Genomic DNA, 20,274 nt, shown 5'->3' with positions numbered 1-20,274 from the left:
TACTCCTTGCGATGAGTTAGTTCATCTCTTAACTTAGAGAAGGCCTGGTAATACAACATCATGACCTATAGCACGAAGGAAAGAAGTAAGGAAAACAAAGGTCAAAACTCAAGGCGCAAAGATTATGTCAACATTGCCTATTTTTGGAGTTTCGCAGCCTCCTCGAGAGCAACTGGGGCATCGATATCATTATCCTCTTCGACGCCGGCAAAGAAATCTCCAAACATCTCATTCTTCATCCGGGATGCCCCTACATTAGTGTTCTCCTTGTTCTGGGCATCCCGTATTTGCCCTGGGAAAATGATGGGCCTGATTGAAGACTGCCCATGACATCAACCTCTATCGAGGCTTCTTCTTGCCCTCGAAGGGCCTTAGAGCCAGATCCTCCAAATGCGCCAAACAAGTATTTATCAGCACAAGTTGAACCCTGTTCAGTAATCAGCTTGGGAACTGAACCCAAACCCTCATTGAGGGGTTCCTCAATACGAGGTGGGACTATATCGGCCGCCTCTAATTCGGAAGTCTTCTGCCCGGCAATCGTCGAAGCATCAGTGCTTCGTTTTGACCTATGTATCAATAGGCACCCGTCATCGTCTTTAACATGAAGACTCTCAGTCACTGTCGAAGTTAGGACTATTGCATCAGTTCTGGGCTTTCGAGCCTTGGCTCTTTTTGGTTTCAGGGACTTCGCCAACGTCTCCTCCTTTCTCTTCCTATCTTTGGCAGGCCTTTGATTCTCCTCGTCGCTAGGAGGGGTGGCCTCATTGAAACAGCTTCCCTGAGGCCTGCATATGCGTAAAATGTCAAACACACCGTCAAAAAATCCATTCATAAGGGATTTGGAAGTGATAATGATGAAGGCGTACCATGATTTTTGGCTTCCCATCGAGTTTTGGCTAGATCACGCCAAACGCACTTATCATATGGAGAGGCAGAGTCTAAAAGTCTAACCCAGCCTAAGAGGTCGTTGACCACACCGGGGAACCACACGGTGGCTAAGAAATCAGAGAGAAATCAATTCAAACAACAAAAGCGTTAGTTCGAAAGAAGAAAAAAGGACATTCAGATGATAAAACATGCTCGGTGTAACAACACTTATGCCTCATATTCCATTCCTCGGGGAATGGATTCTTCTCGGTAGGGATGAGGTCCAAAGTTCTGACCCTGACGAAGCGGCTCATTCACCCCCGGTCCTTATCTTCATCGATATTAGCAAAAAGCGCTTTGGCAGACCGATGCCGCAGTTTGACTAGGCCCACTCGATAGAGGCAAGGGCTATACAATCTAATCAGGTGATTGAGGGTGAAAGACATCCCCTCGACCATGTTCGAGAAATGTCTAAGCAAATAGACGATTCTCCAAAATGAAGGATAAATCTGACCGAGTGTCACTTGATATTCTCGATAAAAATTGAGGATCACCAGGTCTATTGATGGAGAAGAAGAGCTTACAGGACCCAAGGTAAAGGGATATGTATGCACGCTGAGGAAACCAGGTTTATGCGTAGTTATATCCTCCTCCGGAGAAGGGATCTCTACTTGTACCGCCTTTCCCCAGCAGCAATCTATTTTTACCTTCTTTATGTCAGTTATTAGACTAACACACCGAGACATGGGTTCGCATCAGCTCAGTACCGAAGAGGGTTTATCAATCTTGAAGTCCAAGGCTGTATCTAAGGTCCTAGAAATGCACTCCTCGACGCTGGGGGCACTACCTTTTCACTCTTAGACGAGCGTGACGAAAAAGGTACATCCCCTTTTTTAGGCACTGTTTTAGAAGTTTTTGACATGGTTATAATAAAGGTTTCAAAGCAAGTTGACAAAGAACTGAATATGGAAGAAGGGTGAAGGCAGGAAACTGTTAATGAGGACTTGAGGATTTGAAGGTGTTGCAAAGGTTTGAAAGATAGAGGATTGGAGTATTTATAAGTCACTAGAAGGAGTTGAAAGGGCGACCAATAGCGGTTCGTGGGCTTTTCGAGACGTGTTTGATAGGACCTCTGTATAACTTTTCTGTCACACCATTTATTGACCTCACGTGGCTGACATCATAATAGGGGTATCGAAGAAGCAAGAACTCAAGATCGTTTCTTATCATTTCATTCTAGGAAACACGGGGACTATTTGTATACAGCTAAAATTGGAGAGTTTGATTCTGGGGCTACTATGTCTCTCCAAGCCTAACCTCGAAGAAGTTCGAAGTGGGGTATAAGGTGCAACCCTGAAGGTGCGTCCCTCGATGGAACACATCGAAGGCTCATTGTGGTCAACCTCGGAGTAGTACAATTGATGATAATCATGGAGAGGCGGAAAAATTTCCAAATACACGCGGTTAGAGCTGACCAGGTCTGCAAAGGATAATACTAATCCATACTAAGTCATTATACAGTTGTACCAATAGCGTTCCCTCATTATTATTAGACATGTACTATGTTGGGATTCCCCCTCCTATATAAAGAGGGCCTTTGTCATCTTGTAAAGGGATTGAAATTTATTACACAATATATTGAATACAACAAAACATTCTCTACTCTCTGCTTAAACCATTGTTCTTCATATTTATTGCTTATTCTTTCATTATTCATTTATTGTTTTTCATTTATTGCTCATTATTAATCGCAAAAAGGCCATCTTTGAGGCCCTCGTTATCATTGATTCTTAACCAATAGCTCATTGCAATTAGCCCGTCTAGACCCCGGGACCCCGCTTCAGCCAGCTCGAGGCCCAGCATTATAACCCTATTGGTTTGCATTTCTTATTTACTTCATTTATACTTAGCATCTACAGCCTAACAACTAGTATTGAGATAAATCATGAATTTTTAGAACCACAAATCAAATATAATTGTAGTTACCATTTTCAAGGTAAACATACCGTACCCAACCGGATATCACAGCTCGGATCTCGCCCGATGTCGGTAGCATATCAATAATTGACATACAAGGAGGATTTTTCCTTTTTTTTTTAGAATTATACTAAAGATAAAATTTCCCTACTATATAAAGGGGAAGATTCTTATTCAATAAACACACTATGTAACATGCATATCAAGGCAATACAAACTTGTTTTCTTTGCTTCTTAGTTATTGAAAAGTTCTTATTTTAACTGTAGCTCTTCATAAATATTTGATTCCAAATCGACGGCAGAACAATTGTTAAGCGTACAATTCGAGCCCGAACTCAACATCATAATTGACTTGGTTATTTATTTTATCTCTAATTCATTTATCTAATATTTTTGATCATTTGTATTGAACCAATTCACAAGTCTTTAAAACCGCACATAAATTCAATTATCATTCATTTATAAGGAAAACAGTACATTTCTCGGAAATGAAGTAAAATGTTACTTTTGCTTCCAAGACGGTGGATTTGGGGTGTCTATGCACAACTTGCCTTTAGGCGTAGATGAGGAAACAAATAAAGTTTTAATTTGGTTAAAGAAACGATACTTTGATAGCTACCTTCACATAAATCTAAGTACTTTAGGTTAAAGCAGGGCCAATGTAATATGTTGAGTAGTAAGGCATGTCCCCGTTTTTTAAAATTAATAGGTTTATAAATATTCAAAAAATAATACTATATAGTACTTTTAATACAAAAGTAGAGTTTTTAATATAAAAGAAAAGAAACTCTTTAGATACATATATAAAGTAATAATTTGACTTAATTAAATATGGGTAGATGAATAGTATTCCCGACGTTTTAATTTTTCACTTCTTATTCCTTCATTAGATAACAGGTAAAAATTTTACTCTCCCTTTCTTAATTTTTCTAAGTCAATCTTTCTTTTTCTGATCTCTTCATATTTCAGAAACTCCTACATATTTTCTGTCTTTCTCTTTAAAATTATTACTCACCTTCTTTCTCCAAGAAATTTAAGCTTCCGATAGTTCTATACTTTTATTGTTCTATAAAATCTAATCTAAAATTAACAATATCTCAAGAAAATTAAATGAGTTAGTTATATTATGAAGAAAAATTATTAGGGAAAATTAACTATAAAAAGGATTATTAACACTCTATATATATCTCAAAAACCTAGAAAAATAGGTTTTAAAAAAAATATATTATATAACTTTCTTTTAAAAATTTAGGCCTTATATTAAACTTGGCTTTAGGCCCCACATATACTTAGTGTAAGTAGCTTTATGCTTGCTAAACTCTCAACCTTAAATGATGATACAAACTAAACCAACTGAATCCAGCTTGCACCAACTTGTGTAAGTGGTCATGTGTCTACTTCGTGTTCCATTAATAAATTAAACCGCATGTTGATGCATACTTTATAAGTCATGAAGTTGTACAACTGCTACATTAATTAAAATTTAGTGGCGTCAGATGTGTCGTGTCATAGACTTTGAAAGATTCTTATGCAATTTAAAGGTTGATCTTTGGTGTCTCGGCGGCGACCCGGCCGGTCGTTTTAAGGATTTACGTCCGGATCCTCAATTAATTACTTTTTCTGTGTTTGTTTTTGCCATTGTGAGTTTCCGGGATGGTTTGTTTGGATTTTCGGAGAGTTTTGGGACACTTAGTCCCTAAATGAGAGCTTAAGTTTTAAAAATTTGATTGTAGTCGAAATAGTGTGAAGACGGCCTCTGAATGGAATTTCGATGGTTCCGTTAGCTCTGTTGGGTAATTTCGGGTTTGGGAGCGTATTCGGATTGTATTTTGGAGGTCCGTAGCTAATTTAGGCATGGAATGCCAAAAGTTAAATTCTGAGGTTTCCGGTTCGATAGTGAGATTTTGATTCGAGGGTCGAAATGGAATTCCGGAAGTTGGAGTAGCTCCGTTGTGTTAAATGTGACATATATGCAAAATTTCAGGTCATTCGGACGAGGTTTGATAGACTTTTTAATCGAAAGCGTAAATTTAGAGTTTTGGAGTTCTTAGGCTTGACTCCGTGGTCAATTTGTCGTTTCGATGATGTTTTAGGTATTTTAAGGATTGGTATAAGTTTGGACAGTGGCATTAGACTTGTTTGTGCTTTTGGTTGAGGTCTCGGAGGCCTCGGGATGGTTTCGGAAGGTTGTCGGAAGAATTGGGAGTTTGTTTGAGCAGCTTCAGCTGCTGGTCTTCTGTCATAACTGCACCTGCGGTTGGGTTCCGCAGGTGTGTAGCCAGAGAAGCAGTAGTATCATCGCAGAAGCGGAAAGGGGGAGAACCAACAAGAGCCTTACCGCAGAAACAGTACCACATCTGCATATGGGAAGTCGCAAGTGGGGAATCTGAATTTAGTAAATTAGTCGCAGATGCGACCTTGTTCCGCAAAAGCGGGACCGCATGACTATAGAAGCAGATTAGCTGGGCACAACATATAAATACTTGCCTTCGCAAATTTGAGTTATTTTTACCTCTTTTCAAACGGGAAGAAGCCTTGGGGAACATATTCAAGGGAGATTTTCAGAGGAATTCATTGTGGTAAGGTTTTTGGTCCTTAAACTCGTTATTGAGGTGATTTTTATCATTTTAAGCATGCAAATTTAAGGAAAATCAGTGGTAATTTGGGGGTTAGGGCTTGATTAATTAGAGACCTTTGAGTGATAATTTGAGCGACCATTTGAGGTCCGATTTTGGCACTTTTGGTATGATTGAACTCGTGAGAGTATGAGAATTCTGAAAATGTAAATTTTATCCGATTTTGAGACGTGGGCCCGAGGGACACTTTGGTCATTTTACCTAATTTCGCGTATCAGCTTAGAACTTCTTTTTAGAATAAGTTACTTGAAGTGTTATTTACATTATGCAATTGAATTGAATAGATTTGGGGCATTTGGAGTCGAGACTCGTGGTAAAAATGTGGTTTCGGGTTGACTTTGAGCCGGTTCGAGGTAAGTGGCTTGCCTAACCTCGTGTGGGGGACCTTCCCCTTAGGATTTGATATTATTGATAATTGAAATGCCTTGTACGTGAGGTGACGAGTTTGTACTTGTGCTAATTGTTGAAAAATCCGGTTTTCATTAAGTAATTACTATTATGTTTCTTTTTCCTGTTCATACTACTTGCAATTTAAGCCTGTTGTTAGCTTAGGAAAGCATGTCTAATTGACTTAACTGCCTTACTTGCTCAAATTGCCTTATTAGGATTACGTGCAGCATGCTAGATGAGAAATACCTGTTTTACCTTGGTATGGAACTTGAATTGAACTGTGTACTCTTCTTGTTTTTGATGTGGGTTTACTTTGGGATTACGGGATGGTATCCCGGGTGATCCCCCTGTATGTTTACTTTGGGACTTCGGAACGGTATTCCAGGAGATCCCCATGTACATTTACATTGGAACTACGAGACTGCAACTAGTAGATTTCCCCTATACTGAGTATTTACATTTGGTACTACAGATCGGTATTCCGGGAGATCCCCTCGTATTATGAGTTAGACTACGGGTAGGTATCCCGGGAGATCCATTGGATATTTATGTTTGGGACTACAGGACGGTATCCTGGAAGATCCCTGGTTATTTTCCTTGTACTAAGTTGTATCTCTTTCTCTGTTTATTTTGCCTCTCTGGTAGTTGTTGTTATCCTTCATATCCTGTGTTACTTTTACTGTTGTACTCATGTATATTGTTTTTGTTCTAAATTGTTAAACCTTATATTTTATTTAACCTCAGTAGGGCCCTGACCTTCCTCGTCACTACCCGACCGAGGTTAGGCTTGGCACTTACTGAGTACCGCTGTGGTGTACTCATGCCCTTTCTGTGCATGTCTTTCATGTGCAGATCTAGGTACTTCTACTCAGACTTATCACGCTTGAGACGAGGCGCTTATAGAGACTCTGAGCTATATCTGTCGCATTTGTAGACCGAAGAATCCATTTCTACTCTCCCTTTTTGTATTAGCCCTTCAGTACTTTCGTTTCCTTGTTAGATATTCTGGAGTTAGATGTTTGTAGACATTTAAAGGCTTGTGATCATGAGATTTCGGGTTTTGGAAAATGTATTAGTTTTTGAGAGTTGATATTGTGTATGTCGAGCGACACTTTTGAATGCTGTTTTATATCACTATTTCGTTTTTAATTGTTTCTTCCGCAAATTGGTTTATTTTCCACATTGTTAGGCTTACCTAGTTGAAGAGACTAGGTGCCGTCACGATAGTTCACGGAGGGCGAACAGGGGTCGTGACAAGTTGGTATCAGAGCTCTAGGTTCATAAGAGTCATGAATCACAAGCTGGTTTATTAGAGTCTCACTGGTCGGTACAAAGACGTCTGTACTTATCTACGAGAGGCTATGTGTGAGCACGTGATTTTTGCTTTACGAAAACTACTCCAAAATAAATCAAAAAATAAAATAAATTTCTTTTACCGTGTAATTTTTGAATTTTGCGTGATGCTAAATAATTGTGTTATATCCGTAAATGTTTACTATGTCTTAATAAAATGAAAATAAAATACATATTGCATGCATATAGGATTTAATTATGCATTTAAAAGATAATTTAAATAAAATCACAAAAATATGCATTGGTTCTATTTCAAATGTTTCACTGTGTGATTGATGTTTTGTCTATGTGTTAAATAATTGTTATAGAGTAATTAATATATTTTTGTGAAGTTAAAATTATATTATAGTTAATATTATTGTAATGATAATTTTGTTTTTATTTTTAATTAGGATTTTATTAATTAATAAAATCAATAAATAAAAAATATATACAAGTTGTAAAGATTGGACCTGGATTAAAATCCAGGCCCAAATCAATTTACCCCCCCCCCCCTGTCAGCCCAATCCAAACAGCCTGTCCGGTCCAATTCAAAGCCAGAACCAAACGACGTCGTTTGATCACCTCTCATCAAGGGCCGTTGGATTAAATCCAACCAACGGCCAAGATTTCATCACCCTAACCCAAGACCCTTACCCGATCCATTGACCCGATTCAGTCCGACCCCAACTTTAAACCAAACGACGTCGTTTGGTTTAATGAATTAATCCTGGCCCTTCATCTTACTTGATCGGACGGACGATATCAATCCACCCCACCCCTATATAAGTCCCAAACCCTTACCCCGGCCCCTAACTAAACACCCCCCCCATCCTCTCCTGTTCATCGTCTTCCCAAACAGACCCCTAACCCTAGCCGCCCTTATTCCCCTTCGCCTGAAACCCGGCGGCATCAACGCCGCCGGTCACCAAAATAACACCCCAGAACCCCCTGAACCTCCTCTATCCAAATATGTTATCTGCTTGGTTCGAATCTCCCTGAAGGTTCTCGAATCTTCATTTGAAGATTCGAGCCAAGTTCAGATCTAAACCAAACAACACCTAGTTAACACCATAGCTTCCCCTAGTCATCCTGAGTATGGATCTGTTGTTTGTTTGGCTCGAATCAGTTCTGAACTTCTCGAATCTTCTTTTGAAGATTCGGACCAAACAAGAACAAACTCAGATCCGTTTCAAACTAACACCAAATGACCCCTAGGCTACCCTCACCCTTGTATCATGTTTGGTTCCCTTCGAATCTGCCCGGAAATGTTCGGATTTAAGATCCAAGAACCTGAAACCCTAAAAATTTCCAATCTTGGAATTTTTCCAATTCGAGTAAAGGGTTGAGGTCTAAGAGACTTTAATCGAGGTATTCTCAACTGAGAATACTTCGAATAAAGTCTGTTTGATTTCAAACAAAGTCCGAATCCAAATTGAGTTCGAGTCCGTATGAAGTTTGAAGATTCAGAAGTATTTTTCCTATTTTTCTTTTGTGTATTCTACGTGTATTGTTGTCCGTATTAATAGCTTGTTAATTTTTTTTTATATATTTTTTTTTGTTTTGATCAATTCTGTCATTTCTGTCTCCTACCTATCTACTTGATCCGAATGTGAATTGTTTCTGTTGGTTGATTGTTTACAATGTGTGTAATCGACTCGATTAAGTTCGTCGATTAGTTATATTACGAATTTTCATTTCTGAAAATGCTGACTGAAACAGTCTGCTTCTATTGTTTAGACTAATTATTGACAAATGTTGTAAATAATCAACTGATTAATACTCGTCAATTAAATCACGTTTGTTTGTGAATCAGTGAATTCAAATGTATGTTGTATATGTTGTTTTCTGAACAGGGCATTGTCAGTATATTGTCAATGCTCCTGTGTATGTTTGATCTTAGTTCAATTATAAGTTCAGTTTGCATTATTATGCTGAACTCAGTGTAATATTGTCAAGTTTGAATTCAAATTCACAACTGTTGAATAGATGCAACTGTGTTATGAAGATAGTTGGGATTGATTCTAGCTGTTTAAAATCAGAAGGATAATTAAGCCTGGACAGATTTTAAAATCTGTTTTGTAGCAGATTCTGAACTTAAGTTTAAAAGCAGTAATAACAGTAATTACAGCAGGAAATCTGGGTATTTCTGGGTTAGAAACAGTAGTGGTAATGTGATAGAATAGTGGACTGAAAGTGGAATGTTAATAGCTATAGTTTAATGAGATAATGGGAAGCAAAGGGTAATGGGGCTGCTTAAAATCAGGATAGGATCATTTAATTTATTCAAAAGTAGTTTTTAATGGAACTTTTTGATTTTAAAAGAAAAGGGGGTCCAAGAAGCACTTAAATTGCATAGGACCAGCCCTGTATAAATACAGGGAGCTGGACAGACCTAAGGGAGAGATTTTTTTTGGAGGAGAAAAATCTGAAAAGGCAGATTTTGAGAGAAAAACAGAAATCTGAGAAGAAAGAAAAATAGTAAAGGAAACAGAAAATAGAACACTCACATACACACTCACACACAGATACAACAGCAGAAACAGAAAAATCAGAAAAAATGGGAATTTGAAACTGAAAAGAAACTGAAATCTGAAATGTTGTTCTTTTGTTGAATCTGTTCAACTTTATGTGATTCCACTGTTCAGTTAAAATCTGAAGTGTCTTTTAAAATACTGTATTGTGCATCTGGTTTCCTCGGGTCGTATTATCGCTCAAATCTGTGGAAATACTGCTATTCTGTTGCATTTGTTACTGCTGCTACTGCTGAAATTTACTCCTTATACCTCCATTTCCAGGTACACATCTTCTTAAATTCTATGTTGGAAAGAGATTCGGCATGATAAATCAATGAAGTTTGAGTTGCAGTTCTATTTTTCCATTTATCTAAGTTTGTTATTATAAATTTCAGTTTTGTTTCATGTTATTTCATATAGAGGTATGCTGGACATGTTAATTATCAGTTGATCATTTTCCTTTGAAATTCATACAAGTATTGTAATAATTTTATCTATTCCAGGATTTCATTAAGGTATAGTTATGGTTGAATTGTTAAGATAGGGAATATGGCATGAGGTTGGTTATTAATTAAGTCTTACGACATTGTTAGACAGGTATAAAGTAGTCCGGGAATATAAAGAAATGAGTGGTTAGTGTATTTCGATTGTTTGGTTGTGGATTAAGGCTAGACGATGATTGATTGTACTTAATTCATATATGGCATAATAATGATTATGGTTAACACCAATAGTTGGAAGTTGCATTATTATCCTCCATTATGTTTGCAAACGTCGAAACAGGGTGAATAATGTTGTAGGCAATATTACTTTATTAAGTCAATTAGGTAGATTTGTTCTCTTTCTTAAAATAACAAATGGCCTAGGAGGTTATAATGTGAAAATTAGTAACAAGGGTTGATTATATAGACATTTACGTTTAACCATAAGCAGAATCAATTATAATAATTTCGCCTATTCGATTAAAAACGAATATATGAGAATAAGTTGAGATGTACATGTACAGATTGCAACACTTTAAATCAATGGTAAGCAAAAAAAATAGAAATTGCATTAAGTAAATAATAAAAATTCTTGGAAAATATTTCTTTCCTTTATGAATCATTCATTTTCAGTTTCATATGCAATTTATTCTTTGGCATATATATATACATGTCATATTTGTTTTAAAGATAGTATTAATCATATTTTTATTCTGTCCTTTGAATTTGAATAGCTGGAATGAATATAATTTATATTAGGAAATTATAATCAATGGGCAACATTTAATAAATTGTGGATTCTTTTCCAAGAATTAAAGGATATCTTAAAAGAAGATTTCTCTTAATATAATAAACAATTTATGGAAAAATCCCTAATATCATTGCAAATATTTCGCGCAATTAGGGATACGTTCGCGTACCCTGATTATATTTTTTTAAAAAAAAGCAAAATTCGAATTATGCGTACACGCAATTTCGAGCGAATATTTAATAAAAGGATTTTTCCAAAGGCGTTAAATTAATTTCATAAAAATCCGCAATGTGCGGTTCAATATTTAAGAAAAACAAATATTCTTGATTCAGCACAATCTCGAAAAAAAATGATTGCTTAATAAATATATTATCAAAAGTTATTGTGTACACGTACGCGTGACACAATTCCGCATTTTTAAATTTATAACACGAATATACATACGCGTAATTCGAATCAAAGAAGGGTTTTCAATCACAATAAGAATAAGCGGTAGTAAAATCATGTAACATCAATATATTTAATAAAAATCAAGATAATTAAGCCAATAATAAAAACAGTTAAGCGACCGTGCTAGAACCACGGAATTCGGAAATGCCTAACACCTTCTTCCGGATTAACAGAATTCCTTACTCAGGATTTCTGGTTCGCAGAATAATAAACAGAGTTATATTCTCCTCGATTCAGGGATTAAAATTGGTGACTTGGGACGCCTTAAAATTCCCAGGTGGCGACTCTTAAATGATTAAATAAATCCCGTTTCGACTGTCCTTCAATTGGAGAAAACTCCCCACGCGCCCGGCAGGCGCGGTAAAAAGGAGGTGCGACAGCTCTGGCGACTATGCTGGGGACAAAAGTATTATTGTAACCCAGAACCATTGGTTCAGGGTTTAAAGAATTCGAGCTTAAAATAGCTGTGTTAATTGGCTTTATTTACTATATGATTTTCAACTGTTTATATGCTAATATGCTAAATGTTTTTTTTACCGCTTTAATATTATTTGAATTGTGAATATATACAACTGCTATGAAACCCCCTTCTTTCTGAGTCTTCTGAATTTATGGTGTACACGTGCGCGTGACCCACCTTTCAGTTAAAGTCATACCAAATAAGACGGAGTTGGGACAAGTAACTAGGCCGGGCAGACTTTCGTGCTCCCGGTACGTTACCCTCGCTTCGGCTCAAACTGTCCGTTTGGGTAAGCCAGGTTTAGAATAATCAACCTAAGGTTTTGCACTTAGAATAACTCAGCCATATACCGGATCCCTAGTAGGAACGTATATTTGCATCATACTCATTTGGCCTTGGAGACTCAACACAGGGGTTGGGTCTGTCTAGGACAGATGAACCCAAAATTAAAAGACCATCATGATGCATCCTACTTGCTACATGTGCATTCATTTGCCTCGAACATGTTTGTTGACCAGCTTAAATAAAATCATGGTGAGCAGAAAGGAATAAAATGGGTTGTTTTAAAAATTTCGAAAAAAAAAATAGTTTTAAATTGTAAAATAAAGGTATTTAATAAATAAAAGAAAAATTTCGAAAATGATTTTTAGTATAAATTTTCCAAAATGAATTTTGACTTTATTAAAATTAAATTTCAGATACAAAATGAGCACCACACAAAGCCCCTCATCCACAAGTACAGAGGAATTTCTATGTCAGCTTCAAATGTGGTGGTATGATTTAGGCGAAGACGGTCAAAAATGGGTCGTCAAGCATTTGGGAAATCTCACGGACATTATGAAAGTTGAACCTCGTGATGATCTGATTACGGCGTTGGTAACTTTCTGGGATCCTGTTCACAATGTTTTTCGTTTCTCTGACTTTCGAGCTTACTCCTACATTAGAGGAGATAGCTGGCTATGTTGGTTTTGACGGAAGTTTAAGAAATCAAAGCTTGATATTCACAAAGGCTCCTTCGGTACATCGATTCTTCGGTCTTCTGAACATCAGCAGTCAAATCAGGAAAAGCAATGTCATCAATGGATGTTGTTCTTTCAACTTTTTGTATTCAAGGTTCGGAAAGTCAGATGGGTTCGAAATTCATGAGAAAGGCCTTACTAATAAGCAAAACAAAGACACTTGGCAGATGCACCGTCGATTTGCTTTCATGGTGGCTTTTCTAGGAGTCATGGTCTTCCCAAATAAAGAGCGAACAATTGATATTCGCACCGCAAAAGTTGTGCAAATCCTCACCACTAAAGAAAATCACACCCTTGTCCCCATCATTCTATCAGATATTTATCGGGCTTTGACTTTATGCAAATCAGGAGCAAAAGTCTTCGAAGGATGCAAAATTTTGTTGCAAATGTGGGTGATTGAACATCTCCAACAACAGCCCAAGATCATACAGTATGGGTCAAACAAAGCTAATTGCATTGAGAGCTATGAAGAAAGAACAAAAAATTATCAGGCTCCAGAAGGGATAGAAGCATGGGTATCTCATCTAAAGGCTTTAACGGCAAATCAAATTGAATGGACTCTGGGATGGCTCCCGATGAGAGAAGCAATACATATGTCAACCTCAAATAGTTATCTACTACTATTGGGATTGAGAAGCATTCAGCCGTATGCACCACTAAGAGTCCTAAGGCAACTAGGGAGATATCAAATAGTTCCTGATGATGAAGATTTGAGTATGCAAGTAATCGAATTACACCCAGAAGCCACTATTCCCGAAGCTCTACTTCAACAGATGTGGAATGGGTGCCGATACTTGAAAAGTGATACTCAAGTCCTAGACACTACCAAGGGTAAGATAAATCCTGGATATGCAAGGTGGTTCGAAAAGCGGTCTCGCGTGGATGATGTACCAGAACATGAGCTAAAAAGGCCAACAAAAAGACCCCATATTCAAAACTTCAATGATAAAATCCAAGAACGGTCGATCTGGGGAGAAAAAGAAAAAGGGTACAAAGCAACTATCCATGCCCTAAAAGAAAATCTGAGAAGCCTCAGTTTGGAAAAAGATTTACAAGCACAAGAAGCCGAAGGCGAGAAGAAGAGTCTAGCTTGTGAGAATGAAAATCTTCATGCTCGATTCCAAAAAATGAAAAGAGTTTCTGAAACGCCAAAGAGGAGCTGGAAGGATCAAAAAACCATCGCCAATCTCTTTGAAAGAATGCAAGATTATGATTCCATTCTTGCGGAAAACGAAAGGGCATTGAGCAAAGCAAAAGAAAGGATCCAACAATTAAACGAAGAAGCCAGATCTAACAAGGAACGCCAAGATAGGCAATCCGAAAAAGACAAGGCACAATTCAAGAAGGAAAAAGACTATTGGATGCGATCAGAAGACCAGCTTCGTGCACAACTAGAAGAGGCAAGAAGATGCAACAGAGAACATCAACAAGCAGACCTCGACAGGGAAAGATCGCAAGCAAGATTAGAGCAGGCCAGACTCCGAGCTCTGTTAGAATCAGCTCTAGATCGTGAAAACCGTGTCAGAGATATAGCCACCACTCGTCAGCAACAATTGCAAGACCAAGACCAACGTCTCCAAGGTTTCAGGGCACAAATCCACGACCTGGCAGTCTTCACATCTCAAAGTTATGTAAACTGCCAAGGAATGGATTATGAAGCGTTTACAGAGCATGCGCCCACTTTTGCTCGTCATCTAGCAATGGAGTTGGAAAGGATGTATCGAACGCTGGGAGGCCATCCGGGTCAAGCACCACATTGAGCAGATAACCCAATATTTGACAACAAAAGTGGAAAGTGGGGCACATTGTGAGATGTTAAGAATTGTATCTTTATTTTGATTTAAGTGTGTGTGTTTTCAAGCCATTTTCTTAAAGTTTTCAAATGTAATTCCATCTTTGTGTAATGAATAAAAGTGATTGCCTTTGGTCCGAACTACGCAAGGTCTGATTCATGTAAGAACATGATACGTAGGCAATCTCTCAGATTCGACCACCACGATAAAAGATATATATAATAAATAAAAGTGAATAACAATAAAAATTTCAAGAAAGCTGGGACGACACAAGCAGCCGAGCAAATGCATAATAGAAAGGGATTATTTGTCTAGGAGCATTGCATCTCAACGTGTGATTATATATGTGTTAAACTCTCAAAACTAACAAGTTTGTTCATTTCCAGAATTCAAGCAGTTAGTTTCTCTAAAGAGTATACTGGCATATTATCACTATCACACAAGATCAAAAGGACCGATACCCGAAAGTATGTCTATCCCAGATGTTGACACAGGTATGGAGATAGAAGAGATGGATGTCGGGAAAATGAAAGAAGAGATGTTTAAGCTCAAGCAGCAAATGGCTGAGATGTACCAAGCTTGGTCTACAGGACAGTTACCCCCATCTTACCCAAATAACCCTGCTCCATCAATGACCCAAACTCAGGATAATATCACCACTGAATTATCCCCAAGTTTCCCCATTTATCAGCACTACCGAGGCACCACCTCTCAGACACCACAGTCTCCACCTCCAAAACCAGTTCCGTACCTTCCTCCACCTATGACTCCTGTTTTCGTAGCACCTCCCCCTGCTACATTTCACAAATCTCCTAGTGAGCCTACATTTCAGGCCCAAGACAACCAATATTACCCCCCGGAGCCCACCTTCAAAGCCTCCGAAATCAATTCAACTGCTCCTCGGTTTGATCTCCCAACCGAAATTGACAAGCCAGCCAAAAATGCTGAACAAGAAGAGATGTTCAGGAAGGTCAAAAGTCTAGAACAATCGTTCCGAGACATGCGGGGATTAGGTGGGCAAGTCAGTGTAGCATACAAAGATTTATGCTTATTCCCTAATGTACAATTGCCAGTTGGCTTCAAGATGCCCAAATTTGACCTATACAGCGGGCACGGCGACCCAGTAGCCCACTTAAGGGGTTTCTGTAGCAAGATGCGAGGAGCTGGGGGAAAGGATGAATTATTGATGGCTTACTTCAGTCAAAGTCTAAGCGGATCAGCTTTGGAGTGGTATACACGCCAGGACCATGGAAGATGGTACACCTGGGATGACCTGGCACAGGCATTCGCATACCATTTCCAATACAATCTGGAAATCATCCCAGATCGATTATCTTTGACCAAATTTGAGAAGAAACACAATGAAAGTTTCAGAGAGTATGGTTTTCGGTGGAGAGAACAGGCAGCAAGAGTGGATCCTCCTATGAAGGAGAGCGAAATGGTAGACTACTTCCTCCAAGCCTTGGAACCAACTTACTATGCCCACTTGGTTTCAGCGGTTGGAAAATCATTCAACGAGGTAGTGAAGATGGGAGGTATGGTGGAAGAAGGCCTCAAGACAAATAAAATCATGAGCTATTCAGCAATTAAGGCAACTACTCAAGCTATTCAAGGCGGGGTAGGAGGAATCGGAAGAAAGAAGAGGGAGGAAGCAGCAGTAGTTGATTCAGGAATTTGGCCGGGACCCAGAGGTTCACCGCTTTACTATAATCAACAACGACCTCGCCAATCAGCTTACCACCATGATTCATCCCAACACTACTATCACCCTTCAGAGCCTCATTTTTCCATTAACCATGCTCAAGCATACAATCAGCCACCTGTTCACACCAATTGGCGTGCTCCTGTCACACCAAATACTTACCCACGAGCCTATCCCGGACCAGGTTTCAGGCCTAGGCCAGCATTCAGGGGAGAAAGGGAACAGAAAAAGAAAACTTACACTCCATTGGGAGAGTCTTACACTAGTCTGTTCCACAGGCTGAGACAGCTAGACATGCTGAGACCAATACAATCCAAGCTACCCAATCCTCCTCCAAAGAATCTGGATTACACCATTAGCTGTGAATATTGCTCCGGTGCACCAGGCCATGATACGGAGAAATGCTGGCATTTGAAAAATGCAATACAAGAGCTGATTGATACTAATAAAATCGAGGTTCAAACCCCCGAAGCCCCAAATATCAATAGAAATCCAATGCCAGCCCATCAAGAGGCTAACATGATAGAAATCATACAAGCTGATGGAGAGGCAAAGAAGCCGTCACAAACTGTCATGATGATCAAGACTCATGAAACCAAGCCAGATAAGCAGTTAATGGAGGAGAAGCCGGTGTCTAAGCAGAACAAAAATGGTGATGAACCGTCTATAATAGTCGATAAGGCATCATCAAGCAAAGTTGCCGTAAAACAAGAAAGGCCGAAAGTGGTAGTGCCAGGGGTTGCTAACAAACCCATTATATTCGTGGAAGGAGCACGTACAGATCGGGTTATTATTGCACCTGTAATCCAGCTGCCGATCATCAACAACAAAGCCATCCCATGGAACTATGAACGGGTGACTGTAATGTACAAGGGCAAAGAAATCAAGGAAGAAGTGTGTGAGGTGCAAGGCTTGACACGTTCGGGAAGATGTTTTACTCCCGAAGAGTTGAGAAAAACTAAAAACAATCCAACGCCAACAAAGAGAGCTGTGACGGAAGAAGAGGCGGAAGAGTTTTTAAGAAAAATGAAACTCCATGATTATTCTGTGGTGGATCAATTAAAGAAGACCCCCGCTCAAATTTCATTGTTGTCATTACTGATCCATTCAGAGGAGCACCGCTTGGCTTTGATGAAAATCCTGAATGAAGCTCATGTTCCTGAAAAGATCTCTGTAAATCATTTGGGAAAAATAGCCAACAGAATCTTTGAGACAAACAGAATTACATTTGCTGATGATGAATTACCTGTGGAAGGTACCGAGCACAATAGAGCTCTTTACCTCACCGTGAAATGTGAAAATTCCGTAGTAACCCGGGTATTGGTTGACAATGGGTCCAGTGCAAACATATGCCCTCTCTCCACTTTAAACAAATTAAAGATTAAAGAGGAGAGGATCCAGAAGAATAGTATCTGCGTACGAGGATTTGACGGTGGAAGCAGAGATTCATTTGGCGACATAGTGTTGGAACTGACAATAGGGCCAGTTGAATTCACAATGGAATTCCAAGTGTTGGACATAACTGTTTCTTACAACTTGTTGTTGGGTCGACCATGGATCCATGCTGCTAAAGCAGTCCCGTCAACACTACATCAGGCTGTCAAGTTCGAATGGGATCATCAAGAAATAGTCGTGCATGGAGAAGAAAGTTTAAATGCTCACAACAGTACCATTGTACCGGTCGAGGGAACAAAAATTGACCAAGGACCATGGGTATACCAAGTGTCCGACACAGTGTCAGTAGAGAAAATTCCAGAAGAGAAATACCTTCATAATCCAAGGATATCCTCTGCATTAGTCATGGTAGCTTATGAAATGTTAAAGAATGTCTTTATACCCGGCAAAGGTCTGGGCTTATCTCTGCAAGGAATTGTACAACCAGTATCTCTCCCCGAGAACTGGGGAACATTCGGTTTAGGGTTCATACCTACCGCCAATGATGTGATAAGGGCCAGGAAGTTGAAACACCAAGCATGGGTTCTTCCAAAACCAATACCACATATGTCAAAGTCTTTTGTCAAGACCGACGCTAAAAACTGCCCAATAACAACAATTCCTAAATCCCGGGTCAATCCTAAGAAGGAATTAATTGAAAGGTTCGAGAAATTATTTAGTGATGTGAATATGTTGGAAAGCGGAGAGGGATGTAGAAACAAAGCTCAATAATTGGAAAGCCACTCCTCTCCCAATTCGAAAGGAGTCTTGGTAGTTTATTTTGATTTTCTTTCAGTTTGTTTGGGTTATTTCAAGGTTGTAATCTCAAAGTTTATCTTACAGTTGGTTTGAAGTGTGCAAAACCTTGTTATCTTTCGTTATCCAATAAAAAGCAGTTTCCTTTTTATTATCATTCCTAATAGCTTTCTTTTCTTTTTCTTCTTTTCTGTACAGTTCCTTTTACGCTGGCTCTAGTGATATGGCATGCATGAGGAATCTTCAGCCCAGTCTTAAAAATCAATCTGGTTCCGAAATATTAATTCAAGAAATATATTGTGATTATGAATCAGAATATGATGAAGATGAGGTTTTTGAAGAGATTAGTAAAGAGTTAATTCACTTTGAGGAAAAAATCAAACCTAACTTGAGTGATACCGAGGACGTCAATATAGGGGACACGAGTAATGTCCGGGAAACTAAAATAAGTGTCCATCTCGAACCAAAGATCCGAGAGGAGTTAATTAAAGCACTCATAGAATTCAAAGATGTTTTTGCATGGTCGTATGACGACATGCCGGGCTTGAGCACTGATTTAGTGGTCCACAAATTGCCCACCGATCCAACAGTGCCTCCTGTCAAGCAGAGGCTGAGAAAATTTAAGCCTGATATGAGTGTGAGAATTAAGGAAGAAATCACCAAACAATTGGAAGCAAAGGTCATTCGAGTCACTCGATATCCTGTTTGGTTAGCTAATGTCGTTCCTGTGCCAAAGAAAGATGGCAAAATTAGAGTATGCGTCGACTATCGCAATCTCAACAAAGCAAGTCCAAAGGATAATTTCCCATTACCCAATATCCATATTTTGATCGACAATTGTGCCAAGCATGATATAGGGTCTTTCGTGGATTGTTATGCCGGGTATCATCAAATTCTAATGGATGAAGAAGATGTAGAAAAGACGGCATTCATCACACCATGGGGAACCTATTGCTACCGGGTAATGCCATTCGGTTTGAAGAACGCCGGAGCAACCTATATGAGAGCAATGACCACAATGTTTCATGATATGATACACAAGGAAATTGAGGTATACGTGGATGATGTGATCATAAAATCAAAGCATCAGGCCAACCACGTTGGGGATTTGAGGAAGTTCTTCTTAAGGCTTCACAGGTACAACCTCAAGCTTAACCCTGCCAAGTGTGCATTTGGAGTTCCATCCGGAAAATTGCTGGGATTTATAGTCAGTCGACGAGGCATCGAGCTAGATCCGTCAAAGATTAAAGCCATCCAAGAACTGCCACCTCCAAAAAACAAAACTGAAGTAATGAGTTTGTTGGGGAGGATAAATTATATCAGCAGGTTTATTGCTCAGCTCACATCAACCTATGAGCCAATTTTCAAATTGTTAAAAAAGGATGCTGCAGTCAAATAGACCAATGAGTGTCAAGAAGCGTTCGATAAAATAAAAGGGTACTTGTCAAACCCACCCGTGTTGGTCCCGCCAGAGCCAGGAAGACCTTTGATTCTTTACTTAACGGTTTTGTAAAATTCATTTGGTTGCATATTAGGGCAACATGACCTCACTGGCAGAAAAGAACAGGCTATCTACTACCTTAGCAAGAAGTTCACAGCTTATGAGGTTAAGTATACTCATCTGGAAAAGACATGTTGCGCCCTAACCTGGGTAGCTCAAAAATTGAAACACTATTTGTCATCCTACACTACTTACCTCATTTCTCGGT

The sequence above is a fragment of the Nicotiana sylvestris genome, chromosome 10 (genome assembly GCF_000393655.2).
Source record: "Nicotiana sylvestris chromosome 10, ASM39365v2, whole genome shotgun sequence".
NCBI classification, from domain to species: Eukaryota; Viridiplantae; Streptophyta; class Magnoliopsida; order Solanales; family Solanaceae; genus Nicotiana; species Nicotiana sylvestris.
The sequence above is the reverse complement of the archived record's forward strand: the minus strand, read 5'-3'. Positions refer to the sequence as shown.